The sequence below is a fragment of the Macrotis lagotis genome, chromosome X, assembly GCF_037893015.1.
Source record: "Macrotis lagotis isolate mMagLag1 chromosome X, bilby.v1.9.chrom.fasta, whole genome shotgun sequence".
NCBI lineage: Eukaryota > Metazoa > Chordata > Mammalia > Peramelemorphia > Peramelidae > Macrotis > Macrotis lagotis.
In genome coordinates this window covers 184,123,556-184,140,356 of record NC_133666.1, presented here as the reverse complement: position 1 = coordinate 184,140,356, position 16,801 = coordinate 184,123,556, and the positions used below count along the sequence as shown (strand labels likewise).

Here is a 16,801-nt window from a genome sequence, read left to right as displayed (position 1 = left end):
CAGTTTTTTGTCATTTCTTCAAATACAAAAAACAATGGCTTCAGGGAATTCAATGATTTTTACGTGTGTGTGTGTGTGTGTGTGTGTGTGTATGTAGTGTATGTGTTTTTGTTTTTGTGAGGCAATGGAGTTAATCTACTTGCTCTAGTTCATACAGCTAATGAATATCAAGTGTGTAAAGTCAGATTGAACTTAGGTCCTCCTGCTTCAGCCCAATGCTTTTTCTCCTGCACTAGCTAGCTGCCCCTAGAATTCAATAATTCTTTTTTTTTTTTGCAAGGCAAATGAGGTTAAGTAACTTGCTCAAGGTCACACAGCTAGGTAATCATTAAGCGTCTGAGGACAGATTTGAATTCAGGTCCTCCTGACTTCAGGACCGGTGCTCTATCCACTGTACCACCTAGCCACCCTGAATTCAATAATTCTTAATTCATAGCCTTACTCTAAATCCATAAAGTCACTTAAATAGATTCAATAATATTTACCCTAAGAAAATAAAAGATATAAAATCTTTATAGTGGTTCTTTTTTTGTTTTGTTTTGGAAAAAATATTAAAAAGATGTTTATTAGAGGCAATTAGGTGGTTCAGTGGATAGAGTACCAGCCCTGGAGTCAGGAGGACCTGAGTTCAAATCTAGCCTCAGACACTTAATGATTACCTAGCTGTGTGACTTCGGGCAAGTCACTTAACACCATTGCCTTCCCAAAACAACAACGCCCCCCAAAGATATTTATTATTTTTAAAACAACCAGTAATATGAGCATATCTGATCAAATATAAATAGATAATGGAATGTCACACTAAGCTAAAGAAGAATAAACATTAATTCTAGGTATTAATTTTATTCATGGAATCTTAGGAGTGTGGTATCTAATGACCATCACTGATAATATTACTATTGGGGAAAAAGAAGCAATCTAATTATTTTGACCAGTTTAAATGGATTATGAATGTTGTATTAATACTAGTGGTACTTTTTTATAGTGGCAAAGAATTGGAAAGTATGAGAGTATCCATCCTTTAGGGTATGACTAAACAAAATTATGAGATAAGGATGCAAGGAAATATTATTTCCCCTTAAGAAATATCAAAAAGAATGGTTTTGGATAAACCTAGGAAGACTTATATGAGTTGATGCAAATTCAGGTGAGCAGAACTAGGAGAAAACCTTATATAATAACAACATTAAAGGAAAATGTTATATAAAAGACTTAAGAATTCTGTTCAATGCAATTATGAGCCCTGACTTCAAAAGACTAATGATGAAGCTTGCTATACACCATCTAACAGAGCAGACATAGACTTAAGCTACAGAATGAAATATTTTTGGACATGGCTAATATTGGACTTTGTTTTGTTTGGTTATGTATATTTATTACAATAATTTGTTGGGAGGGTTTTGGAAGGGGTTTTGTTTTTTTGCTTTGTTTTTTTACTGTTCTTCAGTTGTTGAGGGAGAAAAAGAAACTAAGAATATGAGGAATAGGACTCTTCTTCTCCTCAAAAAGAAAAGAGAACAGGACAAAGACCAGAAGGAATCACCGATTAACAGGATAGCTTTGATATTATAATATAATTGGTAGTTAAAATTAAGTACTACATAATAGAGATCTCAGCTTCATGTGCAATCCTCCCCTTCTGTTCTACATTGTATATAGAAATATCCATTTTATTTGGTGTTTATGTAGTTCAGAATTTAAGAAATAAAATGAAATTTTAAAAGTCTCTCCACCTATTCTCCTTGCCAATATTTTTTCACAGGCAGTGTCTTACCCTTCCCCCCCCCCTTTTTTTTGTCTTTCGATTTTGTTCTAATATTTCTTCTTGTCTCATGGAGTCATTATGTTCTTTTTTGCTTCTTTCTAATTTTCAGTATATCTGCTACTTGAAAAAAATTTTCTGTCTTTTATTCCAAGCTATTTATTCTCTTTTTACTTTTTTTTTCTCCTCCACAACTCTTCTTTCAAATCTTGTTTAAGTTTAAAATCTCTAACTTCATTTCTTCTTTGTACTCTTGTACAAAGATTACTCTTGTAATCCTTATGATCAATCCATTGTTTTTAAGGTTGTTTTTGTACTCATTCCACATTTTCCTTTTTTATTTTCTTGAGTTCTATGATTTCTTCCTAGTGTTCAGTGTCTTCTTCTGTATACTCATATCTTCGGCCTTCAATCTTGGACCTTTGTGCCAGACCCAGGTTCTACCTCCTCCCATATTCTTGGATAGGGTAGTCAGATCATGACCTCTATTTCCTTAGGTCCTGCTATAGGTTTTCTTTTCTTTTGTATAAGTGGGCTCAGAATACTGGCATGTGCCAGTATTTCCAATCTGAGTTAAGCAGTTTGCTATCAGATCTCTGCCATGATCTTCCAAGCCTCCCTGGTTCAGAGTCTTCTGTGACCTTCCTTCCTTCCCGGTGCTTCTCCAATCATGTCACTGTTGGGTTTCTGGCCACTGTCACTGGAGCTTGAGCTGACTAAGGGATGTATCATTCAGTATTCTTTCCTCTGATGATCTTTTTATGCCATCCTGAGTTGGACAGAGGAACTCACTCATATTTCTCTTTGTATTTCTTAATCCTTTTTTGATCTAATGACTTTATTACATCATTTCAAGAGAATGTGGGAAAACTCTGTGTCCTTTCATTGTGACTGGAACTTCTGATCCCTCTATACCTTTACCTTATTGCTATCATTATGTAGATTATCCTTCAGTTCTGGCTACTTGACTCTGCATCAGCTTGTACAAGTCCTGATGGGTTGGATTTCAAAAGGCAGAGTTGGCTGGAAGGGAACTCTAAGTGAAGCAAATAGACTATATGATATCACAGATAGGAAAGAAAATGTCAACTTTAGGGTCTGGGGGAGGGAATATCCATTTTGTTTGGTGTGTAGGGCAGGTGAAGAAGAGAGGTAGAAGGTGGTTCAACAAATTCTGTTGTCCTCTTAGCTCCATTATCTGTAAAATAAGGGTATGGACCCAAATAATCTCTAAAAATGTTGGCTCATTCTCACTGCAGTCTTCACAGTCTTCACCCAAAAGTGAATTCCTTGAGATCGGAGACTTTTATTTTCCTCTTTGCATCTTCAGTTTCTAGCACAGTAGCTTTCATAAAGTAGTAGACTTTCATAAAGTATTATTGAATTAATGAACAGATGACAGTTTTGACTCACACTATTTACTAGTTTGTATAATATGAGCAAATGATGTTTCTGAACCTCACAGATTTCTTATTTAGAAAATGTTTTCCCATCTAAGAGAAAGAAACCTGGAGATCTTGGTTCCAGTTTTAACTGCAACCATTAAGTAGATGTGAGATGTTGAACAAATCACTTAACCATTCACAGAACAAGTTTATTCTGTGCCCACATCTCTTGAAGGTGAAGTACAATATCAATGTTTGTGAAATTCCTGTTTAGAAAGGGGTCCCCTTGGGGCGACTATGTGGTACAGTGGATAGATCACCAGCCCTGGAGTCAGGAGTACCTGAGTTCAAATCCAGCCTCAGGCACTTAATAATTACCTAGCTGTGTGGCCTTGGGCAAGCCACTTAACCCCATTACCTTGCAAAAACCTAAAACAAAAGGGGTCCCTGACATCCTTCTGGGCCCTGAGAAATTCCTTAGAAATACAAATTTGGCTAGGTACCTTCGGGTCTGAAGATAATCTGATAAGACCCAAGTACTTGATGTTGGGGGTCACAGATATACCATAAAATTGTTTGAAGATTCACAAAGCACCCTTGTCAGCCTAATTATCTTGCTGTATCTGTTAAATTCCAGGACTGCCTCCCCCTTCCCCAGGTGTGGCTGGAACAATAAGATAGTAAATTCCTCAAACCTGTGGGAAGCCCATGACTATGTGACTCCCTCCATCTCAGGAAATATGCTCAAAGACTCTAACCCTTTTCCCACTCTGTCTATAGGAACCCTATATTTACATATGATAAGACTATCTTTGCTTCTGTATCCTGCTTGCTCTCAGTATCTCCCACCCCACCCCAAAACACTATAAAAACTCTATCCCTTGAACACTCAGCTACTGTCTGATTTGGACCCTCTTCATCCCCATGCATTCCCCAGGAAATAAAGATCTTCAAACTGATCCAGTTCTGGTCTCTGTCTTGTTCTTTGGGTTCAGCAAAGGTACTGGTTGGATGTTCTTTGATAGGTCCCAGAGCTCATGTCCAAGCTGGAAGACCTCATAAGGCTTTGGATATTTCATTGCTTGCTGGACTTTTCCAAGGCACAGGTGGGCAGAGCAGTGGAAGGTTAGGGTGATCAGAGGAGCTAATCAAGGAATCTTGCCTTTGTTCATCCTATTTTTCTGCCTTAAAGGATCTCATTAGATGTGTCACCAATTCCTAGAAGGGTCGCAATCAGAAGCCCTGGGAAATTGATGGGTCAGCTATTGGACACTTAGGAGGCTCATTGGATAGAACACTGGCCCTGGAGTCAGGAGGATCTGAATTCAAATCCAGCCTCAGATACTTAATAATTACTTATTATGTCTGATCTTGGGCAGGTCACTTAACTTCATTGCCTTGCAAAAAACCAAAAAGAATGGAATGTCCTAGATGGGGGTCAGCTAGGTGGAGCACTGGCCTTAGAGTTTGGAGGACAGGAGTTCAAAACTGACTTCAGAAACTTGCCACTTACTTGCTGTGTGACCTTGGGAAAGTCACTTGACTCTGATTACCCTGCATTCGGGGCCGTCTCTAGTCGTCCTGACTCATATTTGGCCACTGGACCCAGATGGCTCTGGAGGAGAAAGTGAGGCTGGTGACTTAGCACAGAACTCCCTCAGTCAAATCCAGTTCATGTGCTTTTCATGACATCACTTCCCTGATGTCATGATCTTCTTTGTAAATGAAGGACAAACATTATTAGTAGTAGCAGTAATTCAACCACATATTCTTTGCCTATCCAGGTGAAGTTGTCCTTTTAGAAATGAGAAATTCTGAGCCTTCCAGTTCTTTTCTTCCTCCTTCCACTCTCCCAGGAAGAGGGAGAAGTGACAGGGTTATAATGAACATCTTATAGCTGATTTGGGGTGGCTGGATATTCAGATTCTGTGTCCTTGGTGCTTAGTCTTGTTCAGATTTCAGACACAGACAATTTATTTATTTATTTATTTATTTTTACAAGGCAATGGGGTTAAGTGGCTTGCCCAAGACCACACATCTAGGCAATTACTAAATATCTGAGGCTGGATTTGAACTCAGGTACTCCCGACTCCATCCAGGGCTGGTGCTCTATCCACCAAGCCACTTAGCCACCCCGTGATTAACATTTATGAAGCATATACTTCATGGAACAGTGTGCTAAACTCTAGGGGAGATATTAAGCTTAAAGAAGAACCTGTCCTCAAGAAGATCTAGTCTACTGGGTGAGGGGGAATGGTTGACTCTGGGAGAAGACTCCAAAGGAAGGTACTAGGGAAAAAGGAATCCCCTAGTAAGGTTATAGGTAATGGAGAAAACTCCTAGAAGGGAATTCAGGAACAATTTGAATAAAGAGAAGATTGGGATTGATCAAGTAATCCTTACTGATGATTTTAAAAAGACATAATGCAAAGTGAAATGAACAAAACCAGAAGAAAAAATTATACCATAACATCAATATTCTAAAAATAAAAAAGTTTGAGAATATCCACAAACTGATGAGGAATGATATGAACAATTTATACAATAACGAAAACTCTAAATCCAAACTCTCAAAAACAAACAACTTTGAAAGTTGTAAAAAAAAAATCTTTGTTATATTACAATGTCCATTCATGGTTCTAGAGAACTGGTGATGAAACTTGCTATCCAGGACAGAGAGGTGATGGATGTTTGAGTGAGGAATGAAATATATTTTTATATACATTCATTATATACATTCATAGCTTGATAATGAAGATTTGATACAAAAAATTTGTTCTAATTTTTTTTAATGGCATATAGGGTGGAAAAATAGGGAGAGAAAATAGATTTGTTAGTAATTTTAAAAACAGAGAGGTAGGCAGTTATATAAATATGAAATGTTCCATGCACTTTCATCACTTTCTGATGAAGTTATTGTCTAATTAGTTTTACTATACTGCTTCACTTTGTTACAAGAGCCCTCTCACAAAATGAGAATGAGCTAGAATTAAATCTGATCATGTAAGAAAAAAGTACATCAATAAAATTTAAAAAAAGAAAAAAGGGAAAAAAAGAAATGTAAATTCATTGCAACTAGAGTTCTTTTTTCTTTTTTGTACCTGTATCCTAGGATGTAGCAAGGGCCTGGTAGATACTTAGTAATACTTATTTATTCTGTGAATGGACTAACTAATTCTCAGTAATACAATGGTCCAAGACATCTCTCAGACAAGTGATGAAAGATATGATCCCTACAGAGGTAGAACTAATGGCATTTGAATGCAGACTGAAACATACATTTTTTACTTTTTTTCTTTTTTATTTATCTCTGTTTCTTTTCATCACAAGATAAATATGAAAATATGCTTTGTATGATTGCATATTTATAACCTTTATCATTGTTTCTCTTTTCAAGGAGAAGGGAAGAGGGAGGGAGAGAATTTGGAAGTCAACATTTTGAAAAATGAATGATAAAAATTGTTTTTACATGTCCTTGAAAAAAATAAATATTTTTAAAAATAATATTTGTTGATTGTGGGGGGAAAAATAAATCTTTACCAAGAGTCTGTGATATGCATGGTCCTGAACAAGGCAGAAGAGACAAAGATGTGCAAGGCATAGTCCCTGTCCTCAAGGATCCTAGCCATAGTGTCACAGAAAATAGGTATGAAAAGTCAACTAAAAATAGTAGAAATTATATGAAAAGTATAATGAGTCATAGAGTTAGACTACGGGGATTTAGGGTTGCTTGGTGGGAACTAGATACTATGGGGAAGATGACCTAAAGGGAGTGGTCCTGGGTCTGGTCCAATCTTATTCAGAGTCAACTCTCCACAATCAGTTATGTGGTTACTCACTGGGGTGTAGGTACCTAGGCAGTAATTCCTCCAAGGTCCTGACCCGACTTCACAGGACTCATGCTAAGGAAGACCTTTATGGTTCCAGCACTAGAATTTACTCTTCAAAGAAGAAAATCAATGTCCAAGGTGGAAGAGTGATAGTTTGATGCATTGTTCTGAAGAAGTTAGATGACAGCCTGGGAGATTACTGGAGGAGAACTCCCACCTTTCAGCAAGCTAAATGAGGAGGAATCTGAAGTACTGAGCAAGAAGTCAGAAGGGTTAGCCTCTGGATTCTGGGAAGACAATGAAATTTGGATTGTAGTGGGGAATAGAATTACAGAATCACAGACTCACAGACAGCAGCTGGGTAGTACAATTCGTAGAGCACTGGACCTGGAGTCAGAAAGATGAGTTCAAATCTGGTCTCTGATAATAGCTGTGTGTCGCTGGACAAGTTATTTTATCCTGTTTGCCTCAGTTTCTTTATCTGTAAAATGAGCTAGAAAAGAAAATGGCACTTCTAGGCATGGTATCCCTGCCGTTGAATTCATTCATTGAGGTCAGGGACTCCTAGTATCTTTTCAAAGAAAGAAGGATCAGACATGACTGATCAACAGGAAGACTTACAGATTTAGAGTGGAAAAGGACCTCAGGGATCATTTAGTCCAATGACTCTCACTCACTTCAGGGCTGAGAAAACTGAGACCCAGAAATGTTAACCCAGCTTACTATCTAGTCAGCCTTAACCATCTTACTCACCTTCTGTGAACTTCAAATTCCTTACCTGTAAAAAAAGAAACAGTATTAGATGGCCTCTGAAGTCTTCCAGTTCTGGATCTATGTGCATAGCTTGTATGTAGAATAGATTTGGGGCATAAAGGCAGAGACTTTGGAGAATAGTGTTTGGATTTTGAAAGGGAAGTGATAAGGAGCATGCAATATTCACCATTTCTTCCCCTTTCACTAATGTCCAGAACAAACCAGGAAGTCATGCTATTCCTCCAGAGGAATTTGTGATTAGGGAGAGGCAAATACTGATTCAATACTAAAGGGAGAATTTCCTCTTCTTGCTTGAAAAAGATTAAATCAGAGTCACCCCACCCTATAAGATCTTCCTTCCCAAATCCAAGGCTATTGTCTCCCCAAGCTAGGGAGCCTTCCCCTCCCAGGCTCTTTCTTTCCTCCCTATATCTCACTTCCCTTGCTGATCTGGCATCTGGCTAACTCCCCTTTTGACCTTTGACCCTTACTTGGCTGATATTCACTTTTGAAGTAACTGGTCCCAAATACAAAAAAAAAATTTACTCAAAAAATTGAGCCTCTGGTGACTGATATTCTGTGGGAACCAGTTACATAAATTGACAAATCAACAGGTACTAACTTTTCCAACAGCACTAACTTTTCCAACACCTAAATTTCCTAAACCTCACCCAACTCCTCTGAAACTCAGCCCCACCCTAGAGGCCAGGCATAGGGGTCTTCCAAGCCCTAAATCTCTCCATTTAACATCACCTATTACATTTCTTTTCTTTTCCCAAATCCTTGTTTCTCCTTCTAATCCTGTTGAAAAGATCCCTGGATGTGACCAGGGATCAGTAGAGCATTTCACAGGTATAAAAGCAATATGAACCATAGGTAATGATGGAGATCAGGTGGAAGAAGAGTAGGTGGAGCTTCATTGAGGTGTGCCCATAGGGAGGGTCCCTGGAATACCTCTTAAGCCCTGAGTTTAGCAAGCTAGTCTTTGGGCGTAGCAAAGAATGGAGTATCAGTGGAGAGCATCTCTGAGAGTGATTCTGGGTAAGTGTCCCATTTCCTTTTTTTAGAATCAGAAGCCCCTGTCTTTTCAGAGCAAATCATCTCTCCCTTTTTCTTGACCCCTGAATCCTTGCCTTTCTCCCGTTTCTTTCTCCTTCCAGTTTCTACAACTTTGAATGGTATCTTTTTAGAAACAGTGTTCTCCAGCTCCAGTAGTCAGGGCTAGAGTTAGTAGTTTCAGCTCCCACTAAAAGTGATCCATGCAGTGGGTGCTGGAATGAATGTAGGAAAAGGATGCTACATGAGACTTTCTCCTTCACAGGGACCATGGTCTTTTTGGTGACTGCTTCCCCTCGTATGAGTACTAAACCTCACAATGACTCTCCTATCCTCGCAGCCATCAAAGAAGAACAGAAGTCTCCCTGGAATTTAGGTAAAACAAGGTGACTTGGTTTGGGAAAGGATTGGGGATCCATGGATAAGAGTTGCAAAATAGAGAGCAGGACATTCAGGGTTTTTAGAAGGAAGAACCTGGGTTTATAGGATTTTATGGAATTTATAGAATTTCTCTGAAGCAGCAAAGGGAAGGAAATGATTTAGAGTGGAGGGGAGTTCTCAAGTATGGACAAGTCTGGACTCTGAGTATTTGGTGCTGAGATCTGTCAGAACTCTTCTCTCAACTCTCCTAGTCTGTGGTCAACCTCCCCGTTTTCTCCGAGTGGTTGGGGGTGAGGATGCCAAGGAGAGCACATGGCCCTGGAATGGCAGCCTCTGATGGTTTAAGCAGTATGTCTGTGGTGCCACCCTAATTTCCCACAGCTAGTTGCTCACTGCAGCCCATTGCATTCCCAGGTATGTCCCAGAAGGAGCTGTTAACAATAGAGAAATATAGGGATAGTGAAGGAAAATTAGGGGAGGAAGGAATCTGTGAAAATTGGGGATTTCAGGAACAACAAGTAAGGGTGGAAATTTTAAAAATGTGGTGACAGAGGAGTGATGCAGGAAGAGTCACAGAAATTTTTTGTTATTTTGTTTTTGGCAAGGCATTCGGGGTTAAATAACTTGCCCAAGGTCACATAACTAATAGGTGTCAGTGTCTGAGATCAAATTTGAACCCAGGTCCACCTGACTCCAGAACTGATACTCTATCCATTGTGCCACCTAAGTGCCCCCTGAAAAATTCTCAAGGGAAAGGGATGAAAAAAGGAGGAAAAGAATAGAAAATGCTGGGGTCTTATTTGCAATTTGCCCTTGAATATGGAATAAAAATACACTTGTCAGAATATAAGGTTTGCTGAGCCAACTTGGTTATCTGTCTTCCTTCTCAATAGCCGCTTGAATGCTTCCCGGTTCTCAGTCCTCCTGGGGTCTCGCCACCTGGACTCCCAAGTCCCAATGCTTTGGAGCAAAGAGTAAGGCAGATCATTTAACATCCTGCATACACCAGCCTGGATGAGTCTGGGGGTGATATAGCTTTGGTATAGCTTGACAAGCCTGTGCCTTTCTCCCAGAACATCCTGCCCATCTGTCTCACTAGAACCTCATCCCCAATTCCTTCTGGGACATCATGCTGGGTGACAGACTGGAGAAACATTAAAGAAGGAGGTAAGCCTGTTTAGAAGTCCAGATCACTCTACTTGTTGCCTCCCCGTCCTGGCCTTTCTACACTTATCTTTAGTTCATGCTCCCTCTCTGATCTACACAATAATACTTTAAACCTAGTTCAGTCTCCAAGCACTAATCTGCCATTTACACTCCAGGTTTCTTCCTAATTTATCCCTGATTCTTTACCCATTATCTCCAAATAATTCCAAAGATCTAAACTTTATGGTCTTTCTAGTCCTCTTTCCTAGTCACTTCCCCACCCTTTATTCTTTTCTTAGTTCCTCTCCCTGCTCCTCAAACCCTCCAGCAGGCCAACATTTCTCTCCTGTCTCAAGAGACCTGTGAGACCCTCTACCACCGGGACACCCACTGTCCTTTTAATGTCCCTGTCATTGAACATGATATGGTCTGCGCTGGCAGCACAGGAGGCTCCACAGACTCCTGACAAGTGAGTGCCAAATCTCTTAACTTTTTGTCCTGCTTCCCCATCAGATCTGTTCCCCTTGGGAGTGTTGCCCAGAGCCCCAGAGCCAGCCACACGTCAACAATATATCTCTTCCAGGGTTATTCTGGGGACCCCTTGTCTTGTCATTTGAAAGATCGATGGGTGCTAGGAGGTGTGGTAAGCTGGGGGGAGATCTGTGGACCCTAATGGTCCTGAAGTCTATGCCAATGTGGCTGTCTTCACCCCTTGGATCATCACCATTGCTCCTGAAGTACAACAGAACCTCATCCCTTCATCTGCCTCATTTCCTGGCCATCCTGGATCATTCATTCTTTTTTGGTCTACTCCTGGTGATAGCAGAGTTTCTGTTTGTGGGGCTATAAAACGGAGAGGGGAGAGAGGAAAAAAGATTCTCTTTCTTAAGAGAAAGTTACTTGGTCTAGGGAAGACAAGCTAAAAGAGAGAATTCAACAAACATCTATGAAATACTTATATGTAAGGCAGTGGTATAGGGTCTGGAAATAAAGAAACAAAAATGAAACAGTCCTTTCCTCAAGGAATTGGGATACAGTATTGGTTTTGGGAGAGGAAAGGGAAGAGGAAGAGAGGAGAAGAGAGACAGACAGACAGACAGAGACAGAAAGAGTGATAGAGAGAAAAGAAACAGACAGAGAGATGGGAAAAGAAACTTCAGTCTAAAACCTGCATCAGACACTTATTAGTTGTGATAATCTTGACAAGTCATTTAAACATCTCTGTAAAATCAATATGACTCAAATTGAAATAATGTATATAAAGTACTTTGCAAAACTTGTAGTGCTAGATGTGCTATATGTGGATATTATTTATTTTTATTTATTTATTTTGAATTTTACAATTTTCCCCCTTATCTCACTTCCCTCCCCATACCCCCCACAGAAGGCAATCTGCTTTCATAGTATGCATTGTTTCCTTGGTATACACTGATCTAAGTTGAATGTGATGAGGGAGAAATATATATGTGGATATTATTACACTAATAAATAGAAGGTTCTCTCTTCTGTGAGGAGAGTAAAGAAGTTTGATGGGAGGAGAGGTAGATAGTTGATAGATGGATAAAATGATAAATAAAGGTAGATAGGTGGATAAAGAAATGAAAGATAGAAAGATAAATAGGTAGGAAAAGATAGAAAGATAAATGAATAAAAAAAGATAGAAAGATAAATACATAAATAGAAAGATAAAAAGTTAGAAAGATAGATGGATAGAGATAAAGATAGATAAGTAGAAATAGAAAGAAAGCTAATTAGATAGATGGTAGATGGGAAAAAGGTAGAAAGAAAAAGATATAAAATAGATAAATATAGATAGAAAGATAGGAAGACAGATAGAAGGATAAATAGATAGACAGAGCCTTCATTAAACATTTACTTTGAACCAGACACAATACTGGGATACAGAACCAAGCAAGCAAGTCTCATCCTCACCTTCTATAGGTGAAGGGAACTGGAAAGGGAAAGGTACCTATGATAGCATAACTGGAAAGCTGGACAGGAAGTGGCAGGGAGGCCCCCAATATAAGGTGCATCTCCCTCAGAACCCAGGGCTTCCAGGGCAGGATTCAGGCTACCTGTGGAGAGGTAATAGAAATGATTATCTGAATAAAGAAGGCATGGCATGGAGATAATACCTGCACTAGAGAAACAATCCTCAGAGGAGAGATTGTTATCAATACTACTCCCTCCCTCTTAGTTTCATTGTAACTGCTCTAAATTTTATGTTTATTTGAGGGACAGGGACAGACAGACAGACAGACACACACACACACACACACACACACACACACACACACACAAGAAATTCCATCTTCTTTAAAATAAGGGAGTTGGGCTGATTGTCTTTTACTTCCCTCTTTGATTCTAGAAATGTCACTTCTATCATGAAGCCTTCCCAGATCCCCTTTGTTTTTCAGTCACATCTGACTCTCTGTGACCCTATTTGAGGTTTTTTTTTAGCAAAGATATTGGAGTGGTTTGCAATCTTCTTTGCTAACTCATTTTACAGATGAGGAAACTGAGGCAAAGAGGGTTAAATGACTTGCCCCAGGTTCACATAGCTAGTGTTTGAAGTCAGATTTCAACTCAAGAAGATATCTTCCTGACTCCATTCCAGGAATCCTAGCTTTCAGGGTCCCCTAAACCAAAGGTAATTTATCCTACCCATGAACTGACATAGCTCACTGAACCATAAATTTAGAACTGGAAAGGATTTTGGAAATCATTTAGTCTGAAAAATTTTAGCCTTTTTGGATTCCTTTTGAAGTCTATAGGCTCATCAGAATTGTATTTTTAAGTGCATCAAATAAAATATATAAGATTACAAAGCTTCAAATCTCTTTAAGAGCAGGGATTATGCCTCATTCATCTTTTAATTCTTCAGTGACAAGTGCAAGATTAGGCACCTAATAGGCATTCAGTAAAGATCTGTGAACTAATGGAATTAAGGTCTTATTCAGATAGTAGTGGCAGATGGGGTCTAGAACTGAAGTCTTGAAAATTCCCAGGTCAGTTTTTCTCTCCACTGCCTATTCTTCTGGAGCTTAAACCTAGGTTAGACGTGGTTGCATCCAAATAGTCTGTTGATATTTTTAAATTGAATTTCCATAGGGTAGAAAATTGAAATGATGGGAAATACAGAGGCAATAAAAATCAGTCAGTGATGATTGATGACAATTGATGAAAATTGTCATCGACAATTATTTTTTTTTAACAATTATTTCTTAAGAGCCTATTGGCTCTGGAGCCAGTACCAGTTCTCTACATGGTATACAAGGATCCTTGTGAGTTGCATATTGATTTTGAAAAACACATTTATTTATATATTTCTTTTTATGAATAATTCAACACATTAAAATCAGATACATTTTAATCTGGTTCAAACTGTATGCGGTGTGTTGGGGGGCCTCTTGTTTAACCCCTCTGCTCTGGAGATACATGAACCAAGAAGGAAGCAATCCCTAATATGAGAGAGCTTACATTCTAACTAGGAGACAATAAATATAAGCGAAAAGATATACAGTGTCACCAAAAGGTTCATAAATGCAAATATATACAAAGTAGTTAATCCAAAGCAGTTTGAGGTGAAGGTCACTAGCAAATGGGGAATGAGAAATAGTTTTATGCAGAAGTTGGTATCTGAGGTAAATCTTAGAAGAAGAGAAGAACTCCCATGTTAGGTTCCTGTTAGACTAGCAGCTCAGGAAGTGTTAGGTTCCTGATGGCTAGCTTATCCCAGGAGAACATTGAAGGGGCTGGAGACAAGACTGGAAAGTTCTCCAAGATCTCCAAGATCTCCTAGATCTCCTAAACCAAATACAAGTGTTTAAATATCCTCTCCAGTCCCTGGTCCACTCTCACTCCCGTGGCACTTAGAAAAACAAAGCTCTAGTGCTAGAGGACACCAGGTGATAAAGGTTTACAGTACTCCCGTGCACAGTATCCCCTTACATATCCCCTTTTTTAGGGTTTTTTTTGAAGCAAATTCTTTAATTCAATTACATAATGAATGTCACATGAGTTGTAAACAAAAGTTCAAAAATAATATAAACAAATGTCAATTAAACAATAGTAAAAACAACTAAGCATCCAAGTCAACTAACATGAGTTATTAAATTTTACAAAATAATATTTCCATAATTATATTATGTATGACTCCACAGATTTATACTAGAAGGGGGTCATAATTTGTCTTATTTCCCTTATTATAACCATGTGATGATAGATGAGACAAAGGTTACAAACTTTTTTCTTTTGCCAACAAAAAACCTTTCAAAGCAATCAAATTCAAAACCCAAACTAAAAGGAGTAACATTTAACTCAGGTAACTGTAACTATTTCAGATCTGAATTATACACACACACACACACACACACACACACACACACACACACACAAACACACGAGTTTAGAAACCAACACAAACACAGAAACAACTCTCTTGTATCACATTTACCAAGCTGAGTTTGATACCCTGGCCAATACCAGATCTCAGAATAGAAACATTTTCCCACCTCTCCAGAACAGTGTAGAGACATCACAGATCAAAATATTAGCCATAAGCACAGGCTTCATTAACAGATGAAATCTGAATTTCCCAGTCTTAGAAAAAATTCTTCTTCCCCTTTTTTCTTAAGTAATTGATCATGAAGCTTCCCAATCAATAGCCTTTTGCCCAACCCCCCCCAAAATCAGGAAGAAGGCATGGGGGGGTCCCTTGATTTCTAAAATAAGTTTTTTGGGGGTCTTGCCCTTTCTGTAACAAAGCATTCATTCCTTCTGAGACATAGTCTTGAGTTTCAAAGTTCCAAAAAGGAAGATTTTCCTTCTCTCTTCCCCCTCCCTCTGCAAAAGGTGGAAGCAGCAGAGAATGAGAGAGAGCATTTGAAATTACTTGAGTTGTTGACTACAGTACAATTTGGAGTTGTTGCAACATCATTACAAACATCATTACAAACTGTCCAATAGCATGTGACATTTTTACTCTCAACACAGGAAGTGCAATTAGTGTGTACTTTACAGATTTCTGGCGTCAGAGCAAGAGTCCTGGCATGCTTGATTGTAGGCTGGAGAGTGAAATTGTTGTGGCTTCTGGAGTGAAATTCTTTGTAGGCATCAGGGTCTGTATCAGGGTTTGTGGCACTGACAAGGAGTCTCTGCAGTTGGTCGTAGGTTTAGGGGTTTGAGTCAAGTTTAGTGTGCATAGCGCAGTCAGGCCGGCAGCCAGAGCCAAAAGGAACAGCAAGTAGGTCCCCCGCATCCTGTTCATGGCACTGGTACAGGCTGCTGCTGAGGGAGAAGTTCCTTCCTCCTGCAGCACCACCTCGGAGACTCCACTTCCTGCTGGCTCCTCAATGCTGAATACTTATTTGTTTCTTTTACTTAAAATCTGTCCCCTGGTAATAATCCAGCCTGTTTCCTCTCCAAAGTCCTCTTCTCCTGGATGTCACCTGGAATTTCTCTTGCTTGTATTGGCTGGTCCTTATCCCAGACTCCACTCAGCTACCTCTACCTTTGTGTCCCTGTTCAGGCACCATTTGTCATGTTCCAGTTTGACTAGCAGCTCAGGAACTGTTAGGTTCCTGCCGGCTAGCTTATCCTTACCCAGGGGAACATTGAAGGGGCGGGAGACAAGGCTGGAAAGTTCTCCAAGGTCTCTAAGATCTCCTAGATCTCCATTTATCAAACCAAATACAAGTGCTTAAATATCCTCCCCAGTCACTGGTCCACTCACACTCCCATGGCACTTAGAAAAACAATGCTCTGGTGCTAGAGAATACCAGGGATAAAGGTTTACAGTATCCCAAACACAATAGTCCCTTACACTAGACAAGTCATTGTGTAGGGAAATAGGACAGAATCGCTTTAGAAAATTCACAGAATTGTCAAAAGAATAGCCCTATCTGAATATCTCCTCAATCCCCAAATCTTTATATGGCTCTCACTAACCATCGGATAAATGATTATCACTAACAATTCTTGGGCTTAGGCAAGTAACATAAAAACTATCAAGAGAAAATAATAAGAAAAATTCAAATGACTTTGGGCCAGGAAGGGAGACCAACTTTGGAGAGAGAGAGAGACTACAAATGATGAGACATCAGATTTTGTGTGATTGGGTACATGGGAGAGGATAAGAGAGGGAGAGGGAGGAAATTGGTTGGGAAGGAGCTCCCCTAGGGTACAGGTTTTGAGTAATCCAACAACTGGCATCCTTTTAAAACTAATTGCTATTACTAATTAAGAATTTAAGTCCACTGTTTCAACTTACTTAAAAGAAGCACAATTCAGTCCTACACTCTACATTTCAGTACCTTACAGCTCAGTTGATAAAAACTGGTAGTTTCGGATCTACAATTAAATCTTCTCTGTGATAAGTCTTTGTCCTACCTTTCTAAGCTGATCTCTCTACACTCCCCAGTTAACCCTCTCTCCAGTCAAATTGGTCTCCTCCCTTTCCCCTGCACACTCCATATATATATCTTCTT

At 39.2% G+C, this 16,801-nt stretch overlaps 1 protein-coding gene and 2 long non-coding RNA genes across 4 annotated transcripts in view; 1 reads left to right on the top strand and 2 right to left on the bottom strand.

Moving 5' to 3' along the window:
• The window catches only part of RNF112 (ring finger protein 112), a 28,658-nt gene extending 21,184 nt beyond the window's left edge, over positions 1 to 7,474 (bottom strand). The window contains exon 1 of the mRNA XM_074208569.1: positions 7,326 to 7,474. The gene's annotated coding sequence lies outside the window, so the exon portion shown is untranslated. The remainder of the gene's footprint in view (positions 1 to 7,325) is intronic.
• A 247-nt stretch (positions 7,475 to 7,721) lies between these two features.
• Positions 7,722 to 15,858, bottom strand: LOC141503340 (uncharacterized). Its single transcript, XR_012472812.1, has 3 exons — positions 14,828 to 15,858; positions 12,283 to 12,388; positions 7,722 to 7,755 (listed from the first exon to the last, which is right to left on the bottom strand). It is a non-coding gene; the product is annotated as an uncharacterized LOC141503340 (long non-coding RNA).
• LOC141503339 (uncharacterized) lies at positions 8,679 to 11,579 on the top strand. Of its 2 annotated transcripts, none has more exons than XR_012472811.1 (7): positions 8,679 to 8,771; positions 9,052 to 9,162; positions 9,419 to 9,581; positions 10,061 to 10,141; positions 10,241 to 10,334; positions 10,670 to 10,782; positions 10,897 to 11,579. It is a non-coding gene; the product is annotated as an uncharacterized LOC141503339 (long non-coding RNA). The 2 variants fall into 2 exon arrangements; XR_012472810.1 differs by having other exon boundaries at positions 10,613 to 10,782.
• Positions 15,859 to 16,801: the final 943 nt, after the last annotated feature.